A 15,165-nucleotide genomic window follows, 5' to 3' on the forward strand; every position below is an offset into this window, starting at 1 on the left:
TGAAGAGAGAAGGTAGCTAGCACACACTGACTTACACACAAAAGCTAGTGGCACAGCACTGTAAACAGATTGTTTTTGACAGCCAGATCTTTTCTTTCCTAATTTCATGCAGAATTTGGGACTGATCTGTGGTTGTGTGTATGTGTAGCTGAAGCACGGACTTGCACCAGTTGTCTGATATGCATCAGGTAACCTTTACAACAATATTATTTTATCATAGTTTTTATCAAGCAATTACCTGCTGAGTTCAATCAGAAAAAATCCTGTTCCCAATCAAGGCAGTGACTACAAATTGAGATTAGTTTTATCATTGTTTGTCTTGTTATAAGATAAATATATTCAATCATTTGAGAATTTTTATATTAAAAAGAAACCATACATATATATTGTAAATATTGCAACATAAAACATTACAATATTTTAGAAGACTCAGGAGCGTATACATTAATTTAGACCAGCCCACCCAACAGCACTAGACTGTTAGCTTGTGGCTTGTGATAGTCATCAGACTCATATTATGGCAAAAACTTGGTTAACTTTCTAAAGAATGTGACTGAAGTCAAATTTATTCATTTCTTTTTCATCCCCCTCCAAACAATGATCCTCTCCAGCTCAGTATTTCCCAACAGTTCTGTATCCCGCATGTGTATTTGCTGAGCCACACCTACTTTTGGGCAATCCAAATCAAATCCAATTAAATTTTGTGCATCTGCTCAAAATCGCTGTCATCACTATACACCACACACATCCAGTTTCACTCAAATATGTCACACTGTAAAAAAAGAGGACAATCTAAGTTCTGTGTAAAGGTCCGTATAGAATAAAGTGAGATGTCCATGTCTTTTCTGATTATAAAGCAGGTCTAGGTTGTATATTAATACTGTGAACATATCAAAGCGCTCAGTCCAAAGAGAAATGCGAACAGGCTGTATTCAGAAACTGAGCCTTAAAACCAGCCGTCAGGACTTCTGTAACTTTGTGATGTCACAACAAAGCAGTCACCGCTCTCAGCCATGCCCCAAGCCCCGCCCACCTGGACCCACCATCCACTCTTGCAGGATTCTCAGGTTACTCTGAGTGTTTACCTGAACACTTCGAATCAACACTTCAAATAAAACACAGGAGAAGTGTAAAACATGGACCTTTAACTGTGACTCACTACCACAAACAAAGCTCATCTTTCCTTTGAGAATGAAATGTTCATTGTGTCTAACGTTAGTGAGGAATGCATTTTATATGTTGCCTCCTTCAGAGTTCCTCACGAAGAATAAGGCCATTTCCCATCAATCCTTGTCTCATGGGTGACAGTCTACATTTCATCTACCTCCATTTATTCAGCACTAAAAAGAAATGCAGCCGTCTTTACTGCAACAGTAGAAAACACCATATTACAGACTGTGTGTATGCGTTATAGAGCAGTGAGACTACAACATGCACTGAGATCAGTGGTTGTGTATTTGGCCTCTAGCTGTTCAATTCTTAACGCACATCGAGCAGTTTGCATCCTCTGGCACCTACAGCACAGCTCACGCTTTGAAATGGATATTGAAACATTAACATGTGGCATTACTAAGCTAAAGTGAACTCACATAACCCCCCCGACGAAACCTCATGACTCATAAGAGCCCCGTTCGGTTTACCCGCGGCTAACCCCTAGCGCTAACCCACCACTGCTTTGATGGTACGATTGATGCCATGCTGATTGTTGTACGAGGAGAAAAAGCGGTTGCCTTCCCTTTGTGTCAGCAACATTCCCTGGCCGGGGCTACGGCCAAATCTTCGCCAAGACACGCACGCACACATACACCACTACCGGTTATGCAAGTACAGTGACACACACACACAGCTAGTTGCCTTAGCAAAAGTGCATCCAAACACTAATTTTTGCACATACAAACAATTCTAAACACAATCCCAAACCATGAGCTCTGAGGACTCCTCAGGGGCACACACAAGATTTAATACTTTCATAATAACATGTTGCATTGTGCAACAGACAAATAAAGTGGGAGCAGATTAGTGCTTCCAGAAGTCTTCAGGCTTTGCTACCTTTACACGCTGAGAAAGACAAACAGACAGACAGCAAGAGGAGGCAGCTAGGTTAATGAAATGAGTTCACAGGCCTTTGAACGCCACCAACAACCAAGTTCAAGATCCAAATGGAGATGTAATTCTAATTGGGACTGAAGCTCCCAGCTGACGTGTCATAAAAGTCTGTGATGTCGAGTAGTTGAGCCTAGAGAGAACAGCACAGTGCTTTATGTTGAAGCCATGGAGCTTGCAGAAACAAAAAGAGCCCTGTAAAATGTAAATTAGCTCCCTTAATTTCCCAGAATAGGTGTATGGATGTATATGTGTGTTAGACAGCAAGCTGAGAGTGACAAACCCTGAGGGAGTCACAGCAAATGTGTCAAATCCTGCTGCTGATACGTGCTGGAAATAAAAAAAAAGAAAAAAAGAAGACAGATGTAATCATGAAGGAGGGTTTGGGTTGTTTTGTATGTGGTTGTGCAGGGAGCCAATAAGTGTAACTTCGCCTTTAACTGGCGGATCATTCCTTTAATTGAGGTGGCTTTCTTTCTTCATCTCCCTGCAGTTAGCATGTAATGCACCTGATTCAGCACTCGCCTTTCTGCTACAAGATCATTAAACTGCCATGCCATTCATCATTTCTGATTCGCTCCTAGGAGGGAGCAAAAAACGGTGCGAAACATTTCCGAGCCTCCTCTCTGTGTTTAATGCACACCTATTTCAATGTCAAACTCAGCTTAAAATGAGTGCGGAGATGAATGAGCCTCATGTAAATAAGAACCAAGCTTGGATATTTCTCCTCACCTAGCTCTCAGCCTGCCACATTCACACTGATGGGTTATCAATCTTGCAGCAAATGGCATAAACATGCAGATTCATACCATTTGTGTGCTGCACAGCAGCAATGTTTCATATTAACACATTAGCATGAGCAAGGGCTGAAAAAAAGCCCACTTGGCCCATTGATACACTTACTACACACAAGAGGAAGTTGGTGCAGGCTCCGTTATCTCTTCCTCCTCTGCAGGTTCAAGCTTCAAGTCTATTTTCATTTTTTATTTTCTTGGAGCTTTTCAGCTGTAGCTTGTTGCTGGTGTTTACTTCGCTGGTATTTCAGGCATCATAGTAAAGATCTTGTTGTCAGCTCTGATAATCACAAAGAATGTAAAGCCTGAAGTAAGCACTCCTTAACATCAGTTATGAATTAACATCAGATTAATTCAGGGATCAGCTGGTTTGGATCAAAACAGCAGTTCACCGTTGAATGATGGAAGCATTTAGAGCCTTTAATTGTCACAAAGACGCTTTAAACCTAAACAGAAATAAATCTACGTTACAGCTATAGCTAATCTAATTTACAACACCAAACTCCTACTCTGTTTCCTGGTTTTAAAGAGGGTAAATGGAATTGAAGGCTGGCTGTTTGAATCCCTAGATCAGAACAAGCCACTTTCCCACTGCTCAGTTATCCTTGTGGAATTCACCAACAGTCGACTGTCAATGTGTGGGATTGTGTGAACGGTGAAGTGGGAAAGAAAAACGTGCATTCTGTTGACTTTCTCTCGACCATCAAAGGTTAAAAGAGACACTGGGCGATGGAGGCTGAGGCAGGGGAAAGTAGGACTGTGACAGTGCAGTCGGTGGGTTGTTGGAGCAGCTGTTAGAAAGGTTAGAATCATCAAACACATTCTTCATTAATCTCAGTCTGAAGAACTTTCTATTAAGCATCTGTTCTGTTCTTGAAAAAGTTAAAGCCAGGTTTGAGAGAAATTCAAAGAAATCTCAACATTTTTCTATGTCCCTATAAAATCAGGTGGTCACAGTAAGTAGTTCAAGTGAATGGGAAAGTGGTCTCAGACTTTTGGACTCCAATGCCTGCTAGTATACAAACATTCACTTATCAGCACTAAGTCCAACAGAAGATGACTAGAAAATCATTAATTTTGCAAGTATTTTATATAAACCAATGATGATAAATCAATGATGACCAAAGTTATAACAATTCAGCCTGAGGGGAACATGAGTGTCTGCACCAAATTTCATGGTAATCCATCCAGTAAAGGACAGAGAATTTCACTCAAAACCACAAATGTCAAACACATGGCTGCTGGTCACTGAAGGAAAAGCCACCGAAGAGAGAAGTACAGATCCTCTGGGAAAAATTAATTCCTGTACAAAATTTTATGGCAATCCATCCAGTAGTTGTTGAGACATTTCAGCACATACCAAAGTGGTGGACTGACCGACACTGCCGCTACCATTAGAGGTGGCTAAGACACTGACAATACCTAAAGAACAAAGTGCTTGAGGAGTTTGATTCGTCTGAAGCACCTGTTTTGTCTCTTACCGTCTCCTTCCCCTGCAGCCTCCCCAAAGGGAAGATCAGGTTAAAGTCATAATCTCAAGGAGTCTAAATCTTCATTTTCAACCCCAACCTTAAAATTTCTCATCATAGAGGAGAATCTATCCTCAGCTCCTGGCTGCTCATGGAGGCAGCGCGCTATCCGTCATGACAAGTTCATTCAGCATCCTCAAAGAGCAGCTTCACAGGCCATCAGTGTCATGAAGCTCTCTGCCCTGAACAATCACTGGTGACAAATAATCCCCCCCCACACCCCCAACCCTCCTTTGTGCCTCTCATTATTCCCTATTCCCTCTATGTGGAGAGACTGTGAGCCTTTCCCCTCTTTGGAAAACAGACGAAACAGCCGTTTGTTTCCTGCACTCTCGTCTCTGCGTTTTGATTACAGACAGCTTTTGTCTTCTATCCTCCTTTTTGTAACAGCCTTTAATACTTGAGTCTTTGTTGGTGTCAAAACTGCTTTGCAGTCGACTCTTTGAGCATCCGTAAGTAGTTTGCAAATACAGCAGATGTTTATGGTTTAGCCCAGATTCACTGGTGGTCAGGAAGCAATGCAGGACGTGGCAGAAGAATGCTCAGCTATTGATTGGTCACTTTTGAGAAAAACTCATTATTAATCCCTAAGAGGATCCGATGGTGTCCCTTCAGGTACTACTTAAGGTCCGATTAATCAAACGAGCCCCCCCCCCCAAAACAGCAATAGAGCTAATCGATGCTGATGTGAGAGCATGTCGCTGCTCTCTATCAAGGCTGTTAAACCCTCGTCTGCAGAGGTTCGTCCTAATTTAATCTGACACTTTAAATGAAATATCTTCAGCCGTCATTGATCTCGGTGAAACACTACCCTCATGATCCAAAGCAGACACGACCCACGGGCGCAGAAAGAAGTTGTAAAAATGAAAGCTGTGACATGAAAGAGAAGGAAGGGAAACGAGGACAGATTGGAGGAGATGGGAGAGGAGAGAGAAAGTTACGTCCAACATATCCATGTGGCGAGGAATGCACAGAGAGAACGGAGGGTAAAAAAGAGACAGCTGAAGAGTACAGGAGGAAATGAAGGAAAAGAAGTGGTAGAGATTGAATAGAAGCACGATCAAAGCCGTGCAGAGGCCTGGAAGGAGCAGACGATGGGAGCGTTAATGGAGAGTTGAATGGAAGGACCGAGGCTGGAGATGGGGGTCGAGCCCTTCGGGTCCGACTCTGTCGGCTTCGTGCTGCACAGCTGAGCGCTCGCAATCAACTTCAGTGAACTGTACAACCCCAACACATACCTGCACCACATCTCATCACCTCAAAGTACCTAGCTTCTCATGTTCTACTCAAACAAGCTGCTCGAAGTGATGCAGCAAATGTAAATTACCTTTTTTTCCTTGCAAACAAGTTTTCCTCAAACTTTTTTGTTGCATTTCACAAAAGAAGCCAAAGTTCTTAATGTTAAATACATTTGCATAAATAAAAACCTGTGATTTAAATCTGAAACTATTTGATGAAAGATTAAGTAAAGAAGATTCTGACCAGGAATTTGTAGCTAAAACTTTGGACACATTTCAGTCTGTGTTGAAGGTCAATACCCAGCCTTAGTGCTTGGAAAGAAGTACCTGAAAGTAACTTGGTGAAAGCTGAATCATTAAAAATAGAAAGCAGAAAATAAACAAGAAAATGCAATAGGTTAAAAGGCAAAAGAAACCTTAGTCAAATCTGAGTCAATTCAACAAGCAGCTCCGCTGGAGTTCAAAGCCAAGACCACATCCAAGCAGGGTTGAGACAAAGACAGAAACCAGAGCAAATAAAACTTGATACAAAACCAGCAATGGCAATAAAAAGAGTTTGTGTCGCTCCAAATGTAAAAAAAATTGGTCAAGCTTTCAGCCAGCCCATAGGCCAAAACAAAATTAATCAAAAACCCATTTATTTTAGAAAAGCAGTTTTTATTTGAAATTCAAAACTGCTTCAATGTGGAAATAAACGGAATGTTCAATCAGTAAAGATTTGTTTTAATTGGAAATTCAGTTTAGGCAAATATGTGTGTGCTGTGCATTATGGGGGGGGGGGCATTCATAAAATACACTACCCATCTGACATTACCCTGTTGCCCAAACAGTAAACTAGGCTATTACTATGGTTGTTTTCTTTTGCTAATATAAAGACGAGAAAACTAGCAAGCTGAGCTAATCAAACTGAAAAGCTAACAGTAATGTTAGCTTGTCAATTCCTATTGACAACAGTAGCACAGATAATTAAACATCACTTCAACAAAACAGTTCAGAATGAGGTAGTTCAGTATATAAGAAGCTTGCATTTGAATTAATTCAAACAAATTACTGATTGATTGCAATTTGTTCAAACTTAATCTAGAACTATGAAAACTACAGAACTACTTTTTGAAAAAAATGAACAGAGAGGTCTCTGCAGGATAATGCAACAGATTTGACTGATGAATGTACATATAGAGCTGCAAAGATTAGTCAATCAGTCAATTGAAAAAAATTGTTTCAATTATTTCAGTAATTTTTCAAGTAAAAACACCAAATGTTCTTTGATGTCAAGTCTCAAATGGGAGGATTTGCTATTTATTTATTTATCTATTTAATTATTTATTTTGTCGTATGTGACAGGAAATTAAAAAACTTTAGCTTTTGGTTGGTCAGAAAAAAGAAAAAAGGAAATTGAAGAGTTCATTTGAGCTCTAAGAAACTGTGAATACCAGTTTTCATACTCTAACAAAAATATAGACTAAACGATCAATTAATTTATCTGCCAATTAATAAACAATAACTGTTGGTTGCAGCAGTATATGCATGCACAGATATGCCCATTCTAAATGTAGTGCTGAAAGAAAATACCGACAAGTAGAGAAAATGTATCAAAAAAAATAATCATCATCTGATACTGGCAAAGAGCAATTCAAGTCCAAATCCTATTGTCCTGTTCAAAGCACTGAGTAGGAACCTAACGTGGCATCCACAGAGCCAACCTGCTGGACTTCAGAGCAGCATTCACCACTTAATGACTTCTCTTGGGCTAATTAAAGTGCTCACTTAAGCAAGACCATTCACCCTACCAGACTATATCTACCCCCAACATGACTGCAGAGTGCTGGCACGCCATCACTCCTGCCTACTGGGCTGTTGGTGAGCGAGGCTTAGACAAATCTCTCTGGTAAGGTTATTAGTATTCCCTGGGGATGAAATCCTGAGCCCTCTCAATTCTGCAGCTTCGGGTTGAATGAATGAGGGGGTTAACACCATCAATGGGCCCAGAGCCAGCTCTGGCCTCACACCGGTCCTGTGGGACAGGGAAGCCAGATGCCGCAGCATCTCACTTGTTACACAATCAAGGAAATAATTGCTGCGCCTGACTTGGGTGTGTAATTCAATTAGGGTGATAAAGAAGCCGTTATTATCCTCTGGAACAAATACAAAGGGTACGACACAAGAAGAGCCACATTTTGTTGCAACCCGTGAAATCAAAAGAAGCTAAAGGAATACGCCCATGGGCAACTTCAGGAAAATTTGGATTTAATCTATTCCAACCAAGATGAAAAATCACAAAGATTTCCCAAGAGTTTCCAGTTATTTTACTCCCATCTCGTGATTTTTTTCATCCTCTATGGCATCACTATATCCCTATAGGGAGAGATGGGTTTGCTATAATATTCATAAGCAATCCATTTTAGAATTTGCAATATGGTTACTATGGATTTTTTGGTAAAGGAAAATATGCCCCATTGGTTTCTTATCAGATGACTCTTTACAGCCTCATACAGACAAAGATCGATGCTGCAAGCCAGTGAATCTACTCAGCCATCTATTATTAAAAATGTTCCAGGCATTCATGAGAGCAGTCTGTGAGTGATACTAAATAGATTAGGATGAGCCCTAATCAACGTCTGCTTCTCATAAAAAACAGACCTCAGACAATGGCTTCCCCAAGGTAATATTTCAGTAACATAAATGTTGAAACCTTGGAGCATCCACATCCTGGAGGCAACATCCAGCCAGACGTTGTAAAGGGAGAGCAGGGGGCAGTGTGATGGATGGAGCAGGCTGTGCTGTCTGGAAGCCCAGGAGGGAGTGCACCTCTACAGGAGCTTCTCATAAAGTTTGTCATTATCAAGAGAGGCAGGCACCAAAAACAGGTTGATGTAGCCTATTGTGGAGGGTTAAATCCTCTGACTCAATTTGCACCAGCTTTACTTCTTTGCTCTTTAAATGGTGATATAAACACTAGCAAGCATCTCAGTGAGAAGTATCATGTTGATGAAAGTGATAGACATGAGGTTTTTGAAAGGGAGCAGGTAGGCTATAGAAAGCCTCATGATTAATGCCAGCTGTAACTCCCTTAGTTAGTCTGCGTTTTCACTCACAGCTGATGCATTTTAGCATGGCTTCATAAATGATAATCAGTGAACCGCCTTGTTGATTTGACAGCACCTTGCAGAAGTGGTTTATATATTTACACCCAACAACAACCAGCCACACTCATTTGGATCAAGTGCAGTCTCTCTGGAACAATCCGTGTTTGTCTTTTGTTCAATCCCACAAGCCTCTCTGAGCGCTGAACAACCCAGCAACACATCGCTAAGTGGCAAAAAAAATCACACGTTTCTCATGACAAATTGATGATAAATGGTCTCACCTGGTGTCTAGCAGCTGAGGAAGGGAGGCTCTCTCTCTTTACCGCAGCTCTTCATTCACACCAGCAGACCAAGGCAGCTTTTTTTGTAAGAGGAAGCACAGCGGCGGGAAAAAGCTGGTTTAGGTCTCCTAAAGGATGTTCCTAAAGAGCGGAGGGGACGGCTGTCAGCCCGGGTATCTGCGGGAGAAAAAGCTCCGTTCAGACTGGGAGAGAGAAAGAGAGAGAGAGTGAGTGAGTGAGTGAGTGAGAGAGAAGGCGGAGCGGCAGCAGCCTGCAGACCAGACTCAGAGCGCCAAGCCCGTCTGAGCGCTCAGCGGGGGAGTGCAGCTGCTCGGCCGGACACAAGATGGCGGTGTTGCACACCGGATCTCCTCGGTAGTGGAGGCATGTGGGGAGGGTGCTCCATGTAGCCTGCCGAAGCGGGTGGGAGCCGGCTAGAGATGGTAACCAAGGTTCCACAGAGGTGGACTGCCATTACTATTATTCATGGAAGTAAAGTGACGAAAATATCATTACAAACATTGTACTTACAAGCATGACTATCACCCTGGAGGTGGTTCAAGAGGGTTCCAACTAGTGATGGGTCGGTTGCGAACAAGAGCCGGATTAGAGCCGGCTCTTTGAAGTGAACGACGGGAGCCGGCTCGCTATCAAGAGAGTCGGCTCCCGATCGACAGCGATTTTTTTTAATTTTTTTTTTTTTTTTTTTTTTTTTTTAATTGTCAACAAGCCGCATTGGTCAACATGTGTGGCTGTGGCAGCGTCTGTGTGACTACACTGAGCAGGAGGGGGGAGGGGAGGGGTTACAGACACTCGCATTTTGTGTTTTGTTTTTCACTGTACATGGTTGCACATTTTAATTTATATTTTGTTGAGTGATGTTTAGTTGATTTTGTGTTTTTTCACAAATTAAAATGGGTCTTTTTTATTTAAAATTTATTTATGTATATGTTAAGTTATGTTAAGTTTATTAATAAAGCCATATACATACTATAGTTATATTTTATGTTTTTTTTTTGCATTAATTGGTTGGAGCCAATTCAAGCTGGGAGGCGGGTCCATTTCCTTGACCCCAACACCACACTACAGACTTCAGATTTGTTAGTTTGCTATGGTTGAATTGAGTTATCCTTAATACTATTGGTTTCTTTATGTGGTTACTGTGGGGACCTCCCTTCTTTGTTATGCTCCTAAATGAGCCGGGCATGAGAATATTAATATTGTGTTGATAATACACATATACTGTATGATATCAGATGTTCAGCATTGTGGATCTTCATATTGTTGCCTTTTCACGATCCATTTAGTGTAATTGTTCTTTTTTTCATTTTTGTAGTTATGGTTACAGACTCTCTTTCCACCTCCTGACACTCATACTAATTAATTTGCTAAAAAAAAGAGACAAAAAACACAATAAAACAAATTAAAGGTAAATCTGACTGATGGTATTATTTTATTTATTTATTTTTTAAATTTCCTATAGATATCGCAATAATATGGTTGAAAAAGAGCCAGTTTTAACTACTGTATGTAGGCTATTGTTGGAAAGGGAAGTAAAAAGTGCAACATTTATTTTTATTTATTTAAGTATAAAGCAGCATAAAATGAAAACAGTAAGTAGTAACAAGACAATTGTTGACACCAATAAAAGTACAATTGAGAAAATGCACTTTCTGAAAATCCCCATTAAGATTAAGGCTGCAGTTCATTCAGTTTTTATACCATTTCATATGTCGCCCACCTCAACCTTGAGAACTTACAGCTCCACTCATCGAGGCTGATGTTTTACTGTGTTAAAGGTATGTACATTGCATATAGTTGGCAGAATCTGCAAACATATAATCCATACATACCATACTTCAGTGGAACAAAATAACTGACAGATTTTTCTTTGACTTTGCTGAAGAAAATGAAGGACAAAGCTGCTCTGACGTAATCTGAACAAAGGGCCCAGTTCTTCGTAGGTGGAGAACAAAGTTATCAAAATTAAGATGATGATTTTCTAATGTGAAGGTACAGTAGTTTGCCAACAAGTCCAACAACAAGTGCAGCTTATTGACAGTCAGGTAAATCATGACCAAGTTTTAGGATGAACCCCATACATTAACTCATTTTCAGATACAAACAGCTTGCTTTCTTAGATTTTTTTTTAGAGAAGAAGAATATTGATACAAAAATTTACAAAACAATTCGTATGATCCGTTGATGTAATTATTACAACCAAAATTTAAAAATGAGTAACGATAAAATATACAACAAAATAATTGCAAACTAAAGAAATGAAACTTTTTTTATTTTTTTTATTTAGTTTGCAATACTGTGAGCAAAAAGACATACATTCATACAGTGGAGCCAGAATATGGCATTTAATTTGACAATAAAATGGGAATTTGTTGTGGGACTGTGCAATTCACTTTGTAGATAAGTCTGTTGCACTTCTATTTTGGAAAAACGAACCAATCAGAAACCCAACATTACTTGTAGAGCAAACGTATTCAATGGTAATATCTAACTGTTTAACTGTGATGAAAGTGTGGGAACACAATGCAGAACAAAATGACACCCATAACTGTGTAAGAATACAGTAAGACTTAATTTTCTGAATCTGTTGCCACAGTGCATTTTGGGAGGGTTTCCAAAACCCCTACTTCCATGTAATCACGTGATCAGCACTCAGCCAGTCATATGGATGCAACTCTGTGTTCATTTTGCCTTTATTTTCAAAACACACTGTTATTCAAGATAACTTGATCCAGGATCAACAAATCAAGCTGTGTTCAAAACTGCTGCATGAGAATAAACAGGATTATTATAGCCTGATAACAGCTTGTTATCCTGAATTAGTTAAGCCACATATGAAGAACAGGATCCAGGTCACCCGACAGTTAGCACACTGTGTAGTGTGTGGATTTAATTGCTATGTCATTTAAAACAGAAACTTCATTTGTAAAAAGCTGAAACCTGTCTTCACATTGATACATTGAGAGAAGCTTCTATGTTTATTTATTTATTGGATGAAAATGGGGAAAAGGCAAAAATATGGAAACAACTTTTGATATACACAAAGATGTGGAATAATATTTTTCAACAATTTTCCAAGAACACACGCACACACAAACACACACAAACACACACACACACACACACACACACACACACACACACACACACACACGTTGGGTCTTCAGTTGAAAAGTGTTGTTTTTAACATAAACAAACCACTGTGATTTAAGATGACTACAACGAATACCACACAATCAGTTAGTATCAGTTACATAAAACACATTTACATCTGTATATTTTTTTTAGCTAATTTTATATTATCAATTATTTTGTCTGTTTTTTGTGTTTTTGCTGTTATTGTTGCCTCTTCAAAGACTGTACATCACAATCAATGTATATCAGTACAGTATATATATATATATATATATCTGTAGTGCATGGTGGTTTTATGATAATGAAATCGGAAAAGCCCAACAAGGGACAAGAGCTGAAAATTAGCAACAACTATACACTCTCTGCAACACATCAGCTTAATGCTTTGCATTGGAACTATGTTTTATTGCATTTTAAATACAATTTTTTTTAAAAACTAAAAATATGACATCACTTACAATATAAGGGACGAGGTACTGACGCTTTTTATTACGTCTGCATTAGCAGTTATGCTACTGACTATTTTAACTCACATATTGTTAGTTAGTCTGGCACAGTCCTGAAGAATATCAGACAGTGAGCTCATAGCATAGAGTGCAGTGTGACACTTATTTATCTTGCTCACACAACTGTTTCTTATTTAGCTAGGTAAAATATTACCTGCAGGGTTTTGCAGTTATTGCTAAATATGTAGACACGATGCTGTGAACCATAAAGACAAACTCTTCCACACAAAAAACAAGAAGTTATGATTATTGTCGAGATGGTTTTAAAATCAGATACAGGACACATTTCACTGTCACTGAGGTGTCGGCTTACAGACGTGTGATTCTAGGCCAGATCACAAAACAGAGAATGAAAGAGGAAAATATGACAGTACAGGACAAGATCTAAAAATTAAAAATTATGAAATAAAAAATTATGACAAATGTATTTGGCTTCTGCTTATTCTGATACTTAGTACATTTTAAGCTGTAATTAACTTTTAATTATTTAGTTTCCTTTTTTTAATTTATTTTTTTTATCACAATCACTGTGTTCTTCATGCTAATTGTCTCTGTGTCTCAGAGACACTTCATTAATCCCCCTAAGGTTAGGCATCTACCTAATTGATATTTTACTGTGTTTAATTTTCTCTATATTTTCTAAATTGCTCTTTCATTTTTAGCAGTTATAACCTGAAAACTAGGAATTGTATTAAATTCTGCAGCAGTCCATCTGGTCATATGTGTTGACCCAAGCTTCATGATCTGAGGTGACCCAAGATCTACACAGATCACATGAAGTGTCACAAGCATTTGGCCAAATATTTTAAAGTAAGTACTTGTAACTGTAATTGTAAAATTTAGATTTTTTTTAATCCCTTACTGAAAAATATTTTAAAAATGCTGAAAAAAGTTTCGGTTTTATTTTATTCAAAGACTTTGATGTAGTCATAAACATAATTTTTGTTCAGCTAAATTCAGTTTTGTCCTAAATATAAACCCAAATGGTTTTTAAAGAATTTTCCTACATGGCCATCAATGTTTTAAGTTTTCACAGGTCACATTTTTGCAGTTTGAAATTCCCAATAATATTTGAAACAATGGGTCCTTGACTTCACACATGTTCACAAGATCACCTTCTCATTTCTACCAAGAGCTTTAGCGATCTTTGTGTTTACAATACAAGAGGTTATAATGAGACCTCTGAGCAGCTACTTCTTCAGGGCAGCCTTAAGGCAACAGTGACTCACTTTCACAAGGTGACGAGAACTAGCTAGTTAGCATGCTAACTAAAGTAGAAGACTACTGTGGTAAGAACAGCTGTTGATGCTACTGTTGGCCATGTAGGAATAGAAAAAAACGTAGGTCTTTTAGCTCCTTGACATTCAGAATATCAATATATCTAAGAATCACTGCACCATAGCACTGAACACTTGAAGACTTAACTAATTCTCAAATATGTACATAAAGATAAGAAGAAGTTACACCAGAGCTTTCACACTGAGGAAAAAATCCATTGCTAATCACTTGTTAATTGTGTGCACTAAATAAGGATAAAAGATAGAACATTATAGGGATGACAGCCAAGACATCTACCATGATAGACATTATCACAAACTAGACATCTGCCACACAAACGACATTAGTGTGTGCACTGCATAAGCAAACCAGAGGTGGTCACAGCCCAGAGCCGGCCCAGGTCGTAGCTCACGTGGCGGATGGACATGCACATTGGGACAGAACGCCAAGCTGATCCTTGGGGGAGACGAATGGAGATGCCAATTCTGTCGAGAGAGAAACCATCGTTTTCATTTCTGTTTTCATCAGCAGAAGCTTTGCACAAAGCTTCTGGAGCTTTTTTATTTTACAGAAAGTTTGTTTATGTACATGAAGTTATATTTATGATAAGACATTAAGTGCTGTAATTGGAAGTAACACTTTTTCACACTTTATATCCCAGGTACTGAAGTTGGATTAGTAGATGAGAAATGCTGCTTTTTGTAAACTTTACAATTCTGCTCTCCATTTCGTGTGCATGTAAGCTGTAACCACTAAAGTCACACCTTGTGTTGTTGCTGTTATTCTTGTTACATAACACAACATTGTAGACACAGAAAAATAGATATTTGGGTATCATTGCTAGACTGTAAGGTCTACTGTCTTACCTTTGGAACACCTGGCCACTCCTATTCACTCCAAAAACACTTCCGTCGGTCCCCACTTCAATCATTGTCATGGATTGCCCTGCCACGTATAGCCATCCACTATTGCCACAGTTGCTTGGTACGATTCTCTGTCATAAGAAGCATACATACATGGTGATGTTGTCGTGATCCATGAGTGAATAGGGTTAATATCATTAGGAGATTTCACTGATGCTTCAGAGCCCAACCTGTGTGAAGTAGACCCGGAAACTGGTGTCGACTCCCCAGCAGCCGTTGTTCGGGCTGCAGCTGTAGTACCTCATCGCCCTTCCCAGGGAACTCCAGCTCA

At 39.4% G+C, this 15,165-nt stretch overlaps 1 pseudogene across 1 annotated transcript in view; it reads right to left on the reverse strand.

The window, feature by feature from the left end:
• Positions 1-14,270: 14,270 nt before the first annotated feature.
• LOC111656828 (uncharacterized) overlaps positions 14,271-15,165 on the reverse strand; it is a 1,497-nt pseudogene continuing 602 nt past the window's right edge. Inside the window, exons 3-5 of the transcript XR_015437415.1 lie at positions 15,065-15,165; positions 14,838-14,965; positions 14,271-14,456 (exon numbers count right to left, since the gene is read on the reverse strand). The product of XR_015437415.1 is annotated as an uncharacterized LOC111656828 (transcript). The remainder of the gene's footprint in view (positions 14,457-14,837; positions 14,966-15,064) is intronic.

This window comes from Seriola lalandi, unplaced genomic scaffold, assembly GCF_002814215.2.
Source record: "Seriola lalandi dorsalis isolate HSWRI2012SDOR001 ecotype SW California unplaced genomic scaffold, Sedor1 jcf7180002054371, whole genome shotgun sequence".
Classification (NCBI taxonomy): Eukaryota; Metazoa; Chordata; class Actinopteri; order Carangiformes; family Carangidae; genus Seriola; species Seriola lalandi.